This window comes from Trematomus bernacchii, unplaced genomic scaffold (assembly GCF_902827165.1).
Source record: "Trematomus bernacchii unplaced genomic scaffold, fTreBer1.1, whole genome shotgun sequence".
NCBI classification, from domain to species: domain Eukaryota; kingdom Metazoa; phylum Chordata; class Actinopteri; order Perciformes; family Nototheniidae; genus Trematomus; species Trematomus bernacchii.
The window spans coordinates 96,169-114,177 of record NW_022987886.1 but is presented as its reverse complement, the minus strand read 5'-3'; the positions used below and the strand labels follow the sequence as shown (position 1 = coordinate 114,177).

Sequence of the window (18,009 nt, the reverse complement as noted above, 5' to 3'; positions counted from 1 at the left end):
GGACCAGGTTGTTGTCCTAACGCCACTCAGATTATTCCCTTGACTTCACTAGATAGACTTATTCTCAAGTCAGTCTTCATCTTCCATATTGCAACCACTATCCTGCTACAACTGAGATGTGGAAGCTGGCTTTTTTCACGGTACTCAACTAAAGGTTCCACCGAGATTTGAACTCTGATCGCTGGATTCAGAGTCCAGAGTGCTAACCATTACACCACGGAACCACACAAAATGTCCACACTGTATACAAAGAGATGGTATCTTTACACAGAGACTCAGACACGTAACTAACTCATCTCTCTACCGCGTCACCTTCAACTGCAAACTGCACCAGTATGCGCCAAGGTCATAGTTGGTTGAAACAAACAGAACAATATCCTTTGAAATGAGCAGAGAGGCAATGTTGTGCTCAACAGACCACACCTCTCCTATACCTGGCTGCGGCCCAAGATGTGTTGATTTGGCTCCTCGATTTACTCAAAGGGCTCTTCCCAAATCTTGACAATTTCCCCAGCCAGGGTCAGGAGACGAGTGAATGTTGAAGCTTTGCAAGACAACTGTTGTTTGATGATTACTTTCCGCATCAATACACAGGCTGAACAATTTAAGCTTGTATGCACACCTCCATAGCTCAGTTGGAAGATTGGAGGACTGTAGATTGATCATCGCAGCAACGTTTGCATCGGCTGCACTTGAGATAACGGATGCATCGTCTTATGTAAATATGGCCTTGTGAACAGGGTTAAAATGGACGGAGAGAATCTGCTGATCCAAAGCATTTACAATTAGCAGAGGATGGTTTCGATCCATCGACCTCTGGGTTATGGGCCCAGCACGCTTCCGCTGCGCCACTCTGCTCGATGTTTAGAACTCCAAGGCTGGCAAAAATGTACTGTACTCATTGTCGGCCGTTTCAATTTTCAACCTTGACAAAGGCAGCGCATACCAGATCCAATCGTTCTTCTTTACCTTTGGCAATAGAGGCCCTTAAAAAAGTACAATTGCAGGAGTTTTGCCTTTTATGTTCATTGTGTCTGAGGCACTGATGATTGTCTGTTGAGTAAGCACGTACCTACTCAAAGTACGGTTGCGCTGAGATTTGAACTCGGATCGCTGGATTCAGAATCCAAAGTGCTAACCATTACACCATGGAACCACACGGTATGTGGGCACAATGTCCGCACAATGTCCGCACAATGTATAGTTTTATGTGGGAGTTGTTTTTAATGAAAGGGCCGTGATATTCAGTAAGTAAAGAGTGTTCCCTGACCGGGAATCGAACCCGGGCCGCGGCGGTGAGAGCGCCTAATCCTAGCCACTAGACCACCAGGGAATGCTGTATCTGTATGTGAAGCTTGTGTAAAGGAATGCATGGAATGTATGACAGCTGGCAGCTGGAGAGTAGTGAAAACAGCTCCAGTAGGGTTCAATATCTACCTCTTAACAGTAATGTAATGTAGTGTGGAGGTAAAGGGCAGAGTGAGCAAGTTACCACTCATCCCCTTGTTTCTTCACAAAGTTTCCGTGGGAGCCTGGCTTGTTTTAGTTTCTCGAGGAAGTAGAGTCTTTGCGGGGCCTTTTTAACCCGGTGTGATGTGTTGGAGGTCCTTGTAAGATGTTTTGACATATTGACTTCAGGAAACTTGAAGTTTTCCACACATATGGTGGACTTCCTTCTTTGTTCTCCTGCAGTCAATCGTCAACTCCTTGGTTTTAGAGGTGTTAAGGACCAGGTTGTTGTCCTAACGCCACTCAGATAATTCCCTTGACTTCACTAGATAGACTTATTCTCAAGTCAGTCTTCATCTTCCATATTGCAACGACTATCCTGCTACAACTGAGATGGAGAAGCTGGCTTTTTTCACGGTACTCAACTAAAGGTTCCACCGAGATTTGAACTCGGATCGCTGGATTCAGAGTCCAGAGTGCTAACCATTACACCATGGAACCACACAAAATGTCCACACTGTATACAAAGAGATGGTATCTTTACACAGAGACTCAGACACGTAACTAGCTCATCTCTCTACCGCTTCACCTTCAACTGCAAACTGCACCAGTATGCGCCAAGGTCATAGTTGGTTGAAACAAACAGAACAATATCCTTTGAAATGAGCAGAGAGGCAATGTTGTGCTCAACAGACCACACCTCTCCTATACCTGGCTGCGGCCCAAGATGTGTTGTTTTGGCTCCTCGAGTTACTCAAAGGGCTCTTCCCAAATCTTGACAATCTCCCCAGCCAGGGTCAGTCGACGAGTGAATGTTGAAGCTTTGCAAGACAACTGTTGTTTGATGATTACTTTCCGCATCAATACACAGGCTGAACAATTTAAGCTTGTATGCACACCTCCATAGCTCAGTTGGAAGATATAAGGACTGTAGGTTGATCATCGCAGCAACGTTTGCATCGGCTACACTTTAGCACTTGAGATAACGGATGCATCGTCTTATGTAAATATGGCCTTGTGAACAGGGTTAAAATGGACGGAGAGAATCTGCTGATCCAAAGCATTTACAATTAGCAGAGGATGGTTTCGATCCATCAACCTCTGGGTTATGGGCCCAGCACGCTTCCGCTGCGCCACTCTGCTCGATGTTTAGAACTCCAAGGCTGGCAAAAATGTACTGTACTCATTGTCGGCCGTTTCAATTCTCAACCTTGACAAAGGCAGCGCATACCAGATCCAATCGTTCTTCTTTACCTTTGGCAATAGAGGCCCTTAAAAAAGTACAATTGCAAGAGTTTTGCCTTTTATGTTCATTGTGTCTGAGGCACTGATGATTGTCTGTTGAGTAAGCACGTACCTACTCAAAGTACGGTTGCGCCGAGATTTGAACTCAGATCGCTGGATTCAGAATCCAAAGTGCTAACCGTTACACCATGGAACCACACGGTATGTGGGCACAATGTCCGCACAATGTACGCACAATGTATAGTTTTATGTGGGAGTTGTTTTTAATGAAAGGGCCGTGATATTCAGTAAGTAAAGAGTGTTCCCTGACCGGGAATCGAACCCGGGCAGCGGCAGTGAGAGCACCAAATCCTAGCCACTAGACCACCAGGGAATGCTGTATCTGTATGTGAAGCTTGTGTAAAGGAATGCATGGAATGTATGACAGCTGGCAGCTGGAGAGTAGTGAAAACAGCTCCAGTAGGGTTCAATATCTACCTCTTAACAGTAATGTAATGTAGTGTGGAGGTAAAGGGCAGAGTGAGCAAGTTACCACTCATCCCCTTGTTTCTTCACAAAGTTTCCGTGGGAGCCTGGCTTGTTTTAGTTTCTCGAGGAAGTAGAGTCTTTGCTGGGCCTTTTTAACCCGGTGTGATGTGTTGGAGGTCCTTGTAAGATGTTTTGACATATTGACTTCAGGAAACTTGAAGTTTTCCACACATATGGTGGACTTCCTTCTTTGTTCTCCTGCAGTCAATCGTCAACTCCTTGGTTTTAGAGGTGTTAAGGACCAGGTTGTTGTCCTAACGCCACTCAGATTATTCCCTTGACTTCACTAGATAGACTTATTCTCAAGTCAGTCTTCATCTTCCATATTGCAACCACTATCCTGCTACAACTGAGATGTGGAAGCTGGCTTTTTTCACGGTACTCAACTAAAGGTTCCACCGAGATTTGAACTCTGATCGCTGGATTCAGAGTCCAGAGTGCTAACCATTACACCACGGAACCACACAAAATGTCCACACTGTATACAAAGAGATGGTATCTTTACACAGAGACTCAGACACCTAACTAGCTCATCTCTCTACCGCTTCACCTTCAACTGCAAACTGCACCAGTATGCGCCAAGGTCATAGTTGGTTGAAACAAACAGAACAATATCCTTTGAAATGAGCAGAGAGGCAATGTTGTGCTCAACAGACCACACCTCTCCTATACCTGGCTGCGGCCCAAGATGTGTTGATTTGGCTCCTCGATTTACTCAAAGGGCTCTTCCCAAATCTTGACAATTTCCCCAGCCAGGGTCAGGAGACGAGTGAATGTTGAAGCTTTGCAAGACAACTGTTGTTTGATGATTACTTTCCGCATCAATACACAGGCTGAACAATTTAAGCTTGTATGCACACCTCCATAGCTCAGTTGGAAGATTGGAGGACTGTAGATTGATCATCGCAGCAACGTTTGCATCGGCTGCACTTGAGATAACGGATGCATCGTCTTATGTAAATATGGCCTTGTGAACAGGGTTAAAATGGACGGAGAGAATCTGCTGATCCAAAGCATTTACAATTAGCAGAGGATGGTTTCGATCCATCAACCTCTGGGTTATGGGCCAGCACGCTTCCGCTGCGCCACTCTGCTCGATGTTTAGAACTCCAAGGCTGGCAAAAATGTACTGTACTCATTGTCGGCCGTTTCAATTTTCAACCTTGACAAAGGCAGCGCATACCAGATCCAATCGTTCTTCTTTACCTTTGGCAATAGAGGCCCTTAAAAAAGTACAATTGCAGGAGTTTTGCCTTTTATGTTCATTGTGTCTGAGGTACTGATGATTGTCTGTTGAGTAAGCACGTACCTACTCAAAGTACGGTTGCGCCGAGATTTGAACTCGGATCGCTGGATTCAGAATCCAAAGCGCTAACCATTACACCATGGAACCACATGGTATGTGGGCACAATGTCCGCACAATGTATAGTTTTATGTGGGAGTTGTTTTTAATGAAAGGGCCGTGATATTCAGTAAGTAAAGAGTGTTCCCTGACCGGGAATCGAACCCGGGCCGCGGCGGTGAGAGCGCCGAATCCTAGCCACTAGACCACCAGGGAATGCTGTTTCTGTATGTGAAGCTTGTGTAAAGGAATGCATGGAATGTATGACAGCTGGCAGCTGGAGAGTAGTGAAAACAGCTCCAGTAGGGTTCAATATCTACCTCTTAACAGTAATGTAATGTAGTGTGGAGGTAAAGGGCAGAGTGAGCAAGTTACCACTCATCCCCTTGTTTCTTCACAAAGTTTCCGTGGGAGCCTGGCTTGTTTTAGTTTCTCGAGGAAGTAGAGTCTTTGCGGAGCCTTTTTAACCCGGTGTGATGTGTTGGAGGTCCTTGTAAGATGTTTTGACATATTGGCTGCGTTTCACTTCTCTTATTTTTCGTTTCCTCGCTCCTCGGTCTCGGTCTCACCGGAAGTTGATTTGTCTGCGCCATCTTGAGTAGCGTCCCAATGGTCTTATTTTTGCCGGAGGAGCGAGGAGCGAGGAGCGAGGAGCGATAATGGAGGAGCTATAATCGAGGAACCACCAGACCATCCTTCGATGAAATCCTCAGACACTCGTCCCGCCCCCTTACTGTGTATCGCTCACTGATTGGACGATGCAGCGCATGCACTGATCTGATGCTTCTTGAAATGAGAGCAGTTTCCCAGCGGAGTGAAGAAAACACATGAAACTCACGGGACTCACTCCTCAGTTCATACCGTGTTTTGTTTCAATTCATGCATCATTCAGTTACAAATATGTGATATATCTGAACAACAAAGTGGTCAAAAATCATTTTATTCATTTATTGGAAACATTCAATTGATCGCTTGTTTCGTTTTACATTTTCATTTATTGTCATTTCCATTCAGTCAGTCATTAAGTGCTATTTAAAATGTGAATTTGCTACATATCCACACAAACAGACAAAGTGTGCAATCCAATGAATGTTAATCTAACTGGGTTTTGATAGATAACATATCTCTTTTTCTTCTCTCAATTATTTTATTTCTATTGTGCACTCTAATCAATATTAATCTAACTATTGTTCGTTTATACATTTTAAGAATGGCGTTTATCTTTTTTGAGAATGAGTTCTTATTTGATTTGATTTATTTGGGTCTACAACAGATGATACAAATGTTTGTGTCAGTAAATGTGTACTAACAGAGGCGGGGGTGTTTGTGAAAATAACGGGGACAGAGCTGGCTGCTGTCAGACGATCAGCTGTGCAGCGTCATCACAAACGGACGTCGCTTCACGTGACGCTCCGGAGGAAAGGACGTCCCATTGCTCTTAAAACTCATTTCCCTGCTTCTCGTGGTTTCCTTGCGTCTCTCCATGCTTCCCTGGTGGGAGGGACTAGTCGCAGGGAAACGACGCAAGTGAGGGACGCAAGGAATCCATTTAACCGAAGTGAAACGCAGCCCTAGACTTCAGGAAACTTGAAGTTTTCCACACATATGGTGGACTTCCTTCTTTGTTCTCCTGCAGTCAATCGTCAACTCCTTGGTTTTAGAGGTGTTAAGGACCAGGTTGTTGTCCTAACGCCACTCAGATTATTCCCTTGACTTCACTAGATAGACTTATTCTCAAATCAGTCTTCATCTTCCATATTGCAACCACTATCCTGCTACAACTGAGATGTAGAAGCGGGCTTTTTTCACGGTACTCAACTAAAGGTTCCACCGAGATTTGAACTCGGATCGCTGGATTCAGAGTCCAGAGTGCTAACCATTACACCATGGAACCACACAAATTGACCACACTGTATACAAAGAGATGGTATCTTTACACAGAGACTCAGACACGTAACTAGCTCATCTCTCTACCGCTTCACCTTCAACTGCAAACTGCACCAGTATGCGCCAAGGTCATAGTTGGTTGAAACAAACAGAACAATATCCTTTGAAATGAGCAGAGAGGCAATGTTGTGCTCAACAGACCACACCTCTCCTATACCTGGCTGCGGCCCAAGATGTGTTGTTTTGGCTCCTCGAGTTACTCAAAGGGCTCTTCCCAAATCTTGACAATCTCCCCAGCAAGGGTCAGTCGACGAGTGAATGTTGAAGCTTTGCAAGACAACTGTTGTTTGATGATTACTTTCCGCATCAATACACAGGCTGAACAATTTAAGCTTGTATGCACACCTCCATAGCTCAGTTGGAAGATTGGAGGACTGTAGGTTGATCATCGCAGCAACGTTTGCATCGGCTACACTTTAGCACTTGAGATAACGGATGCATCGTCTTATGTAAATATGGCCTTGTGAACAGGGTTAAAATGGACGGAGAGAATCTGCTGATCCAAAGCATTTACAATTAGCAGAGGATGGTTTCGATCCATCGACCTCTGGGTTATGGGCCCAGCACGCTTCCGCTGCGCCACTCTGCTCGATGTTTAGAACTCCAAGGCTGGCAAAAATGTACTGTACTCATTGTCGGCCGTTTCAATTTTCAACCTTGACAAAGGCAGCGCATACCAGATCCAATCGTTCTTCTTTACCTTTGGCAATAGAGGCCCTTAAAAAAGTACAATTGCAGGAGTTTTGCCTTTTATGTTCATTGTGTCTGAGCCACTGATGATTGTCTGTTGAGTAAGCACGTGCCTACTCAAAGTACGGTTGCACCGAGATTTGAACTCGGATCGCTGGATTCAGATTCCAAAGTGCTAACCATTACACCATGGAACCACACGGTATGTGGGCACAATGTCCGCACAATGTATAGTTTTATGTGGGAGTTGTTTTTAATGAAACGGCCGTGATATTCAGTAAGTAAAGAGTGTTCCCTGACCGGGAATCGAACCCGGGCCGCGGCAGTGAGAGCGCCAAAGCCTAGCCACCAGACCACCAGGGAATGCTGTATCAGTATGTGAAGCTTGTGAAAATGAATGCATGGAATGTATGACAGCTGGCATCTGGAGAGTAGTGAAAACAGCTTCAGTAGGGTTCAATATCTACCTCTTAACAGTAATGTAATGTAGTGTGGAGGTAAAGGGCAGAGTGAGCAAGTTACCACTCATCCCCTTGTTTCCGTGGGAGGCTGGCTTGTTTTAGTTTCTCGAGGAAGTAGAGTCTTTGCTGGGCCTTTTTAACCCGGTGTGTGATGTGTTGGAGGTCCTTGTAAGATGTTTTGACATATTGACTTCAGGAAACTTTCCACACATATGGTGGACTTCCTTCTTTGTTCTCCTGCAGTCAATCGTCAACTCCTTGGTTTTAGAGGTGTTAAGGACCAGGTTGTTGTCCTAACGCCACTCAGATTATTCCCTTGACTTCACTAGATAGACTTATTCTCAAGTCAGTCTTCATCTTCCATATTGCAACCACTATCCTGCTACAACTGAGATGTAGAAGTGGGCTTTTTTCATGGTACTCAACCAAAGGTTCCACCGAGATTTGAACTCTGATCGCTGGATTCAGAGTCCAGAGTGCTAACCATTACACCATGGAACCACACAAAATGTCCACACTGTATACAAAGAGATGGTATCTTTACACAGAGACTCAGACACGTAACTAGCTCATCTCTCTACCGCTTCACCTTCAACGGCAAACTGCACCAGTATGCGCCAAGGTCATAGTTGGTTGAAACAAACAGAACAATATCCTTTGAAATGAGCAGAGAGGCAATGTTGTGCTCAACAGACCACACCTCTCCTATACCTGGCTGCGGCCCAAGATGTGTTGTTTTGGCTCCTCGAGTTACTCAAAGGGCTCTTCCCAAATCTTGACAATCTCCCCAGCCAGGGTAAGTAGACGAGTGAATGTTGAAGCTTTGCAAGACAACTGTTGTTTGATGATTACTTTCCGCATCAATACACAGGCTGAACAATTTAAGCTTGTATGCACACCTCCATAGCTCAGTTGGAAGATTGGAGGACTGTAGGTTGATCATCGCAGCAACGTTTGCATCGGCTGCACTTGAGATAACGGATGCATCGTCTTATGTAAATATGGCCTTGTGAACAGGGTTAAAATGGACGGAGAGAATCTGCTGATCCAAAGCATTTACAATTAGCAGAGGATGGTTTCGATCCATCGACCTCTGGGTTATGGGCCCAGCACGCTTCCGCTGCGCCACTCTGCTCGATGTTTAGAACTCCAAGGCTGGCAAAAATGTACTGTACTCATTGTCGGCCGTTTCAATTTTCAACCTTGACAAAGGCAGCGCATACCAGATCCAATCGTTCTTCCTTACCTTTGGCAATAGAGGCCCTTAAAAAAGTACAATTGCAGGAGTTTTGCCTTTTATGTTCATTGTGTCTGAGGCACTGATGATTGTCTGTTGAGTAAGCACGTACCTACTCAAAGTACGGTTGCGCTGAGATTTGAACTTGGATCGCTGGATTCAGAATCCAAAGTGCTAACCATTACACCATGGAACCACACGGTATGTGGGCACAATGTCCGCACAATGTCCGCACAATGTATAGTTTTATGTGGGAGTTGTTTTTAATGAAAGGGCCGTGATATTCAGTAAGTAAAGAGTGTTCCCTGACCGGGAATCGAACCCGGGCCGCGGCGGTGAGAGCGCCTAATCCTAGCCACTAGACCACCAGGGAATGCTGTATCTGTATGTGAAGCTTGTGTAAAGGAATGCATGGAATGTATGACAGCTGGCAGCTGGAGAGTAGTGAAAACAGCTCCAGTAGGGTTCAATATCTACCTCTTAACAGTAATGTAATGTAGTGTGGAGGTAAAGGGCAGAGTGAGCAAGTTACCACTCATCCCCTTGTTTCTTCACAAAGTTTCCGTGGGAGCCTGGCTTGTTTTAGTTTCTCGAGGAAGTAGAGTCTTTGCGGGGCCTTTTTAACCCGGTGTGATGTGTTGGAGGTCCTTGTAAGATGTTTTGACATATTGACTTCAGGAAACTTGAAGTTTTCCACACATATGGTGGACTTCCTTCTTTGTTCTCCTGCAGTCAATCGTCAACTCCTTGGTTTTAGAGGTGTTAAGGACCAGGTTGTTGTCCTAACGCCACTCAGATAATTCCCTTGACTTCACTAGATAGACTTATTCTCAAGTCAGTCTTCATCTTCCATATTGCAACCACTATCCTGCTACAACTGAGATGGAGAAGCTGGCTTTTTTCACGGTACTCAACTAAAGGTTCCACCAAGATTTGAACTCGGATCGCTGGATTCAGAGTCCAGAGTGCTAACCATTACACCATGGAACCACACAAAATGTCCACACTGTATACAAAGAGATGGTATCTTTACACAGAGACTCAGACACGTAACTAGCTCATCTCTCTACCGCTTCACCTTCAACTGCAAACTGCACCAGTATGCGCCAAGGTCATAGTTGGTTGAAACAAACAGAACAATATCCTTTGAAATGAGCAGAGAGGCAATGTTGTGCTCAACAGACCACACCTCTCCTATACCTGGCTGCGGCCCAAGATGTGTTGTTTTGGCTCCTCGAGTTACTCAAAGGGCTCTTCCCAAATCTTGACAATCTCCCCAGCCAGGGTCAGGAGACGAGTGAATGTTGAAGCTTTGCAAGACAACTGTTGTTTGATGATTACTTTCCGCATCAATACACAGGCTGAACAATTAAAGCTTGTATGCACACCTCCATAGCTCAGTTGGAAGATTGGAGGACTGTAGGTTGATCATCGCAGCAACGTTTGCATCGGCTACACTTTAGCACTTGAGATAACGTATGCATCGTCTTATGTAAATATGGCCTTGTGAACAGGGTTAAAATGGACGGAGAGAATCTGCTGATCCAAAGCATTCACAATTAGCAGAGGATGGTTTCGATCCATCGACCTCTGGGTAAGCGAATTGTGCCTCCTATGTACAAGGTTAACATTGAAAGTGATGATGATATGTCCCAATGCGTCTCAATTTACATGTTACTCCAGCTGCCTATGAGTTTACTCCACTCAAATGGCGCAAAACTCGCGTTCCATGGACAGACGTGTAATACACTCAAATTACAATAGATGGAGCTCTAGACTAATTTATAAAATTTGTAAAAATGTTGTTAACACTCTGGGTGTGTGAGACGAGTGAAACCACACTTAAAACCTCCGGAATTAAAACATTATAATCGAGTTTGAGCACTAATGTACCCATGATTCAGACACTTATTCCTGGGTAAATCTGTTATTTTTTCACCCTGGTCCTGAATTAAAACAGTTTCCCCGACTTTAAACACTAATGTACACATGTTTTGCACAGTTATTCCTGGGTAAATCTGTTATCTTTTTACCCTGATCCTGAATTAAAACAGTTCCCCCGACTTTAAACACTAATGTACACATGTTTTGCACACTTATTCCTGGGTAAATCTGTTATATTTCCCCCCCTGGGTGTGTGTATGTCTGCCTGTGAGTGTGATATGCTGCTTAACCTGTTAAGCCCTGAGCCTGTTTTTCAGGTCTCAGGCTCGAAAATGACATTCCCAGAACAAATGACCATATCTTCCCTTCTAAAAGGGTTAAATTAATAATATTTTTTCTCAAAGTAATGATAAACCTGTGAGTTGGATGTAGAAAAGTCAGAATCAATATAGATGTTTTTTATTTTAAAGAAAATTCAGATTTTACATAGTAAAAAACTGTAATTTATAGTGTCCGTCCAAAAATTATTTTTTACTGATAGTGAAAAACACCCTTGGATGATGGGTTAGTAGACTAAAAGCTTTAGGAATCCAAAGTACAACATATAATAAGTACCCTGTATCAAGATTGATGCAAAACAAGTGACATTTGACCTTTTTAGAGAGATTTAGCAAAAGAAACCACTTCTGGGGTCATTTGGGTGGATTTTCCATATCTCTGGCCCCCCTTGCTCGATTTTGATGGTTGACACCTCTTTCTGACCGTTAGAGCCAATAGAATCGAAGGGGGAGTCCCCCACACACACACGTTGTGAAGAGAAAAGGTGGGGGCTTCGCGCATGTAATTTTCAATCAGAGTGAACCTATCTCTAGCTTTGACATCTGGAAACGGAAAAAGCAGTTTTAATGCTTATGGATTATCAGAAATCATTTCAAAGGGACACAGACACATTAGATTAACCTATGGATTAACTTCAGCAGCGTTTTTATCATTTTAATGCCATTGAAGACCACTTTGGAGAGACTACAGAGCCAAGGTAAAAATGTTAGCATTTTTAGCTACCTAGCGTCACCTGTTTTGATGTCCGTTTTTGCTTATAACGTCGCAAATACGTATAATTCAGTGGTAATGTCGGTGTCAATAGATTCTGTGTCACCTCACGATGTGAATCGATGTATTGGATGTGGTGAAAAGATAAATAATAAGGTTTTGTGAGTGATTTTCGGTGCAGTAAGGTGTTAGCATTTTTCGCTCGTTGCTAATTCAGAGGCTCAGTGTTAGCATTGTGGGTTTTCTTTTGAAAATAAAATATAAATGATCAGTTAGATGAGTTTCTTCCCGTTACATGGATATAAAACATTCTTAGTTTTATTAAATGAACATGCCCTCAGACACTGTTTCCTGCAAGATGTTGCGGCAGTGCCCCGGTACCGGGGTCTCTCGGGCTTAACAGGTTAAAGCAGTGATTCTGCTGTTTTTAGCTTCTTGTACATTTAACAAATTAAATATGATTAATATGTACATTTTCCCGTCTATACTGACACGTTTATGTCCATAACTCCGTATATTTATTGAGTCCAATGTACACCGTCTAAAAACGAATATTGTGACTGAATTAAAACAGTTTGACAGTATTTTAACACTCATGTAGCCATGTTTGCAGCCCTGCTCACTGGTTAAGAAGTGAATTACCCTCTCCTGTTGAATTAAAACATTTCCCACGACTCTGACCACTAATGGACCCATGATTCAGACACTTATTCCTGGGTAAATGTGTTATCTTTTCACCCTGGTCCTGAATTAAAACAGTTCCCCCAACTTTAAACACTAATGTCCACATGTTTTGCACACTTATTCCTGGGTAAATCTGTTATATTTTTACCCTGGTCCTGAATTAAAACAGTTCCCCCGACTTTAAACACTAATGTACACATATTTTGCACACTTATTCCTGGATTAATATTTTATCTTTTCCCCCTGGGTGTGTGTGGCACCATCTGGTGGAACATTTGTGAATTACACTAAAATCCCAAACTTTAATGTTTTTTATCTTAGCGAAATAATGGTTTAATGACCCCATTGTAATGATCATTTATGATTCTGCAGACGTTGTCTACACGTGTATCACAACGGCTTATTTGTGATTTGGAAAACTCGGTTAGTAAGGTTTTTTTTTGTCAATATGAGATGCACTGTTTTCATGTCCCATGTACATGTCTGTACATATGCAGCACTACTAAGGTAGGGTTAGCTGCTAGAGCATTCCTCGTTAGTATAGTGGACAGTGTCTCTGCTTGTCACGCAGAAGACCGGGGTTTGATTCCCCGACGGGGAGAATTTTCATTAACAGCAGGTCTTTATTCACCAAAGGAGGCAAGCATCGATCAACTCATGAACGAGGATGCCACCAAGAGGCCCTTGGAAACACTTTCGGATAAGCGCCTACCTGAACCATGGCAACTGAACTTTCGTAAGGTCATCATTATAACATCCATGACAAAGCTACCAAGTGCATGCTTCAAATCATTGAAGGAGAACTAAAATCAAGGACCACGGCAATGCGCTCAACGATTGCACTTTTGACAGACAAAATCAAGCAAGGAAAGAAATCCCTTTATATTTTCCATTTTGACCGGACAAACTATGAGCAGGAACGAAAAGAAAGTCCTTGGTTGCAGAATTGAAGTACCCTGAGCATAACTGCTATTAACAACCTTCAGTTGTTCACAGGACGAGATGCCTCTTCAATTTGAATACACGGAGAGCCAAAGCCTTACAATTCAAAAGCCATGCTCAACAAACAATTGTCTTGCTCATCCAACAATTGTCTTGAAAAGACTCAACATTCAACTGCCATATTTCTGAAAGTGCTTTTTACTCTATCTTGACTCCCGATAACTTTTCTTGGTTGAGTTCTTTGAAGTTGATCAGGATCAAAGAAGAGTGTTTCTGCCCGGTTTTGAGCCGGGGACCTTTCGCGTGTCAGGCGAACGTGATGACCACTACACTACAGAAACTGCTGAAAAGCTAAGCACACGTTTGCGCGTAGATGCAACGTATATATTTCATTGTAAACCTTCAAAACGACGGACCACATGTTGATTTCTGAGACTTGGAGAGATTTTACACTGGATCCAGTCACAGCTGCAGCGTCATTGATTTTCGTGACAGCAACTGTATACTGAACCCAAATGCTATCCTGGATATGACCTGTAACCCCTCGAAAAGCGCCACCTAGGGTTGACGTGCTAGGATTGACGTGCTAGGATTACTGCTAGAGCATTCCTCGTTAGTATAGTGGACAGTATCTCTGCTTGTCATGCAGAAGACCGGGGTTCGATTCCCCGACGGGGAGAATTTTCAATAACAGCCGGCCTTTATTCACCAAAGGAGGCAAGCGTCAATGAATTCATGAACGAGGATGCCACCAAGAGGCCCTTGGAAACACTTTCGGATAAGCACGTACCTGAACCATGGCAACTGAACTTTCGTACGGTCATCATTATAACATCCATGACAAAGCTACCAAGTGCATGCTTCAAATCATTGAAGGAGAACTACAATCAAGGACCACGGCAATGCGCTCAACGATTGCACTTTTGACAGACAAAATCAAGCAAGGAAAGAAATCCCTTTATATTTTCCATTTTGACCGGACAAACTATGAGCAGGAACGAAAAGAAAGTCCTTGGTTGCAGAATTGAAGTACCCTCAGCATAACTGCTATTAACAACATTCAGTTGTTCACAGGACGACATGCCTCTTCGATTTGAATACAAGGAGAGCCAAAGCCTTACAATTCAAAAGCCATGCTCAACAAACAATTTTCTTGCTCATCCAACAATTGTCTTGAAAAGACTCAACATTCAACTGCCATATTTCTGAAAGTGCTTTTTACTCCATCTAGATTCCCGATAACTATTCTTGGTTGAGTTCTTTGAAATTGATCAGGATCAAAGAAGATTGTTTCTGCCCGGTTTTGAGCCAGGGACCTTTCTTGTATTAGAGGCCTTACGAATAATCGACGTCCACTCTCGGGAGATGTACATTAGTGGTGCGGTTACCCAAAGTGACAGACCTAATTTTACCCTTATCTCTGCCCCAGAGTGCACCTAAAATAAGCCGGCATCACAGCACTTTTCAACTCAGGAAAAGGGTTTGTAAGGCGGGGAATAGTGCATCAGTGTATTTCAGACCTCCAGGACAGAGACCGGGAAAATCACCTCTCTTTGGCGGCTCACAGACCACCAAAGGACGGACTAAACACCTCCAGCATCTCTCCATAACAGTCGCACCTAGTTTATTTCAGACCTCCTGGACAGAGACCGGGAAAATCACCTCTATTTGGCGGCTCACAGACCACCAAAGGACGGACTAAACACCTCCAGCATTGATTGAATCCCGAGTGAGTCTGGTGAGCTTGACGCGAAGACACATGTGTGCCGAAGTGACACACATGTGTGTGAAAGTGCGACATTTCAATTTTTAAGGCAGGAATAAGTGTTTGAAAGGCGGGGGAAAGTGGTGTAAATAGAGGCAGAGTGTACCCAGAGAGCAGGCTGTGCAGCCCGGGAAAATCACCTCTCTGTAGCCCCTCACAGAACCCCAAAGGACGGACTACAGAACTCCAGCATGTGTCCCTGAAATGGGGACTCTGGTTATTTCACACTTCCAGGAGAGACAACGGGTAAATCCCCTCTCTTTGCCGGCTCACAGACCCCCAAAGGACGGACTAAACACCTCCAGCATGAGTCCCTAACAGTGGCACTCTGTTTATTTCACACATCCAGGACAGAGACCGGGGAAATCACCTCTCTGTGGCCCCTCCAAGACCCCCAAAGGACGGACTAATGACCTCCAGCATCTCTCCCTAACAGTGGCACCTTCATAACCTTGCACACCGTGAGTCCCCGGGCCCCCGCAGTTAAGCACTCCCCCCACGGACTAAACCCAGGTATTCACACCCACCAGAACCTTGTGCCCCTGGTGACCCTAAAAGGGGGGTGGATTTTGTGGTGCTTTTATGTCCGCCCATCAGCATCCATATTCGTCCTTCTTCATGGCACCACCACCCCTTCTGTGGAGGGTATTCTCATGCCCCTGGTAACCTTAATGCTGCCCGCCCCTCAGCATCCAAATTCGGCCTTCTTATTGGCACCACCACCCCCCTTCTGGGCTGGAGGTTCAAACACTTTAACTTTTTTTCACCCTCCTCTGGCTTATACCTCCTCCGCCAACACTTGAGCGCTCATCACAAAAAAAGTGATGGAAAGTGGCACTTTATCTGCCCCTGGGAACCTTCAAGGTTATATTTAATATTTATTTAATTATAACAATGTTTTTATTTTAACAAAAACAGTATACACAGTATACACAGTATGCATAACAAAAACAGTATACACGGTATAAATATTCCCAATGTTTAGCGGGGGCCCGGGGACCATATTAGGGGTCTAATTCGTACGGTGCACCAGGGCAAACAGGTTGAGTCCACGGCCCCTGCCCCCTCCTCAGGAGTGTCAACCGGCCCCGGTCCCGACTTCATTGGCCTCTTTCCCTCCCGCTTCCGCTTCCACTGCTGCTTCCGCTTCCACTGCTGCTCCCGCTCCAATGACCCATCAGGCTGAAGAAGAGGTATCGTTGGGGTCTTGTCTGCTGCTCTCAGCCCCGGAGCCCTCTTCGGAGGTATCCCCATCTGACGGCGGTAGACATCCTTCTGATGCTGATGCAGCTGCTGCCGCAACCGATGACGCCCTGAACATGGAGCGGATTTTCAATGCCTCCTTTATTCCAGGCGCATTCGCGTAGAACCGGTCAGCCGTGGTTATGTCGTGACACATGCTTGATATTGTCAGCCAGGGCAGTGCGCAGGATTGTGAAGGTGACGGCTGTTTCTAGCCCAGCATCAGCCCATGCCCTCTTCAAGTGAGCGTTCAGGTTCTTGGAGGCCAAAATCCCTGTTGTGAAAAGGAAGAATTCATTCTGAGGACCCAGCAATGCCTCTTTAATCCCCATCCACCGCATGACCCAGCTAAACTCCTTTACTGTAAGCGCCAGCTGTGCTTCGCCAAATGTCTTGGCCGTCTTGTGATCCTGCACATGGATGATGTAGCCTTCAGCAGTTCCCCTTTTGTCCGCCTCTAAGACCTCAGTGTTGGTCATGTTTGCGTACACGCCCGGACGGTGGCCATACAGGAGGCTCCAATGAAGGGTGAGATAGCCATAGAGAAGGTACTGGGTGATTGAGGTCGGCTTGCTGGCCATCAGGTAGAGGAGCTCCGGGATGCGCTTCTCAGCGGCCGCCATGGTAAAATACATGCAATAAATGGTGAGCTTTTGAGAAACAATATTTCTGTTGAATTCCTCACAACCAAGACAACCCCAAAGAGAAGCACTTATGAAGACCAAATCATTAGTGTCTTGCTTTAGGGTAATCTGAATGAGATTTCAATGACATATAATTCTTCCTTTACAGTCTGTAGCATTTGTCATGTTCAACCGCCCCAACGAGAAGCACTTATTGAATTCAGACTCAGACCAATGCTCAAGTTGGTTCAATATCAAAGACTTGCAACTCTTCATGGCTTATGAGTTTCCACGTGGGGTTTTCCACCATCTTCTCTGACTTTTATTTTTGTCTTCTAATATATGACGTAAAAATAAAGTGTGCATATGAACATATAGATAACACATTGGATGATGCAGGGTCAGCAAAACTACCCCAACAAAAGCACTTACTGCAATGTAAACAAAGTTAGTGTTTTTGTAAAGGTAATAATAAGGACCAAATCTGAACTCTGAAGACATAAATGATATAGTATGTGATGGAATCAGATACAAATATATTGAACAAATTGTGAGCATTTGAGAAACAATATTTCTGTTGAATTCCTCACAACCAAGACAACCCCAAAGAGAAGCACTTATGAAGACCAAAATCATTAGTGTCTTGCTTTAGGGTAATCTGAATGTGATTTCAATGACATATAATACTTCCTTTACAGTCTGTAGCATTTGTCATGTTCATTGTTATCTTGAATGGTTGTATTGTAGCCTGAGTTTTGTGCAGCCTTTAGTTTTACCAGGTGGAAACATTGTCTATATAATGTGAATACATGTAGAACTAGACATTAAGAGACCCCTGACATTAGGCCTATTTGAAACAATAGTAGGGGCTTTTACCAGCTCGCCCACTTACAGGCGTCCTCTGCATAGCAGTCTGAAT

The 18,009-nt window shown here is 44.2% G+C and overlaps 17 non-coding genes across 17 annotated transcripts; 2 read left to right on the top strand and 15 right to left on the bottom strand.

Moving 5' to 3' along the window:
• Positions 1 to 152: 152 nt before the first annotated feature.
• trnaq-cug lies at positions 153 to 224 on the bottom strand. Its single transcript has one exon. It is a non-coding gene; the product is annotated as a tRNA-Gln (tRNA).
• Positions 225 to 786: 562 nt separating this feature from the next.
• trnam-cau lies at positions 787 to 858 on the bottom strand. Its single transcript has one exon. It is a non-coding gene; the product is annotated as a tRNA-Met (tRNA).
• A 403-nt stretch (positions 859 to 1,261) lies between these two features.
• On the bottom strand, positions 1,262 to 1,333 carry trnae-cuc. Its single transcript has one exon. It is a non-coding gene; the product is annotated as a tRNA-Glu (tRNA).
• A 545-nt stretch (positions 1,334 to 1,878) lies between these two features.
• Positions 1,879 to 1,950, bottom strand: trnaq-cug. Its single transcript has one exon. It is a non-coding gene; the product is annotated as a tRNA-Gln (tRNA).
• Positions 1,951 to 2,995: 1,045 nt separating this feature from the next.
• On the bottom strand, positions 2,996 to 3,067 carry trnae-cuc. Its single transcript has one exon. It is a non-coding gene; the product is annotated as a tRNA-Glu (tRNA).
• A 545-nt stretch (positions 3,068 to 3,612) lies between these two features.
• On the bottom strand, positions 3,613 to 3,684 carry trnaq-cug. The gene has a single exon. It is a non-coding gene; the product is annotated as a tRNA-Gln (tRNA).
• A 1,025-nt stretch (positions 3,685 to 4,709) lies between these two features.
• On the bottom strand, positions 4,710 to 4,781 carry trnae-cuc. The gene has a single exon. It is a non-coding gene; the product is annotated as a tRNA-Glu (tRNA).
• Positions 4,782 to 6,387: 1,606 nt separating this feature from the next.
• On the bottom strand, positions 6,388 to 6,459 carry trnaq-cug. Its single transcript has one exon. It is a non-coding gene; the product is annotated as a tRNA-Gln (tRNA).
• Positions 6,460 to 7,029: 570 nt separating this feature from the next.
• On the bottom strand, positions 7,030 to 7,101 carry trnam-cau. The gene has a single exon. It is a non-coding gene; the product is annotated as a tRNA-Met (tRNA).
• A 226-nt stretch (positions 7,102 to 7,327) lies between these two features.
• trnaq-cug lies at positions 7,328 to 7,399 on the bottom strand. The gene has a single exon. It is a non-coding gene; the product is annotated as a tRNA-Gln (tRNA).
• Positions 7,400 to 8,092: 693 nt separating this feature from the next.
• trnaq-cug lies at positions 8,093 to 8,164 on the bottom strand. Its single transcript has one exon. It is a non-coding gene; the product is annotated as a tRNA-Gln (tRNA).
• Positions 8,165 to 8,726: 562 nt separating this feature from the next.
• On the bottom strand, positions 8,727 to 8,798 carry trnam-cau. Its single transcript has one exon. It is a non-coding gene; the product is annotated as a tRNA-Met (tRNA).
• Positions 8,799 to 9,201: 403 nt separating this feature from the next.
• Positions 9,202 to 9,273, bottom strand: trnae-cuc. Its single transcript has one exon. It is a non-coding gene; the product is annotated as a tRNA-Glu (tRNA).
• A 545-nt stretch (positions 9,274 to 9,818) lies between these two features.
• Positions 9,819 to 9,890, bottom strand: trnaq-cug. Its single transcript has one exon. It is a non-coding gene; the product is annotated as a tRNA-Gln (tRNA).
• A 3,157-nt stretch (positions 9,891 to 13,047) lies between these two features.
• Positions 13,048 to 13,119, top strand: trnad-guc. Its single transcript has one exon. It is a non-coding gene; the product is annotated as a tRNA-Asp (tRNA).
• A 609-nt stretch (positions 13,120 to 13,728) lies between these two features.
• trnav-gac lies at positions 13,729 to 13,801 on the bottom strand. Its single transcript has one exon. It is a non-coding gene; the product is annotated as a tRNA-Val (tRNA).
• Positions 13,802 to 14,067: 266 nt separating this feature from the next.
• On the top strand, positions 14,068 to 14,139 carry trnad-guc. The gene has a single exon. It is a non-coding gene; the product is annotated as a tRNA-Asp (tRNA).
• Positions 14,140 to 18,009: the final 3,870 nt, after the last annotated feature.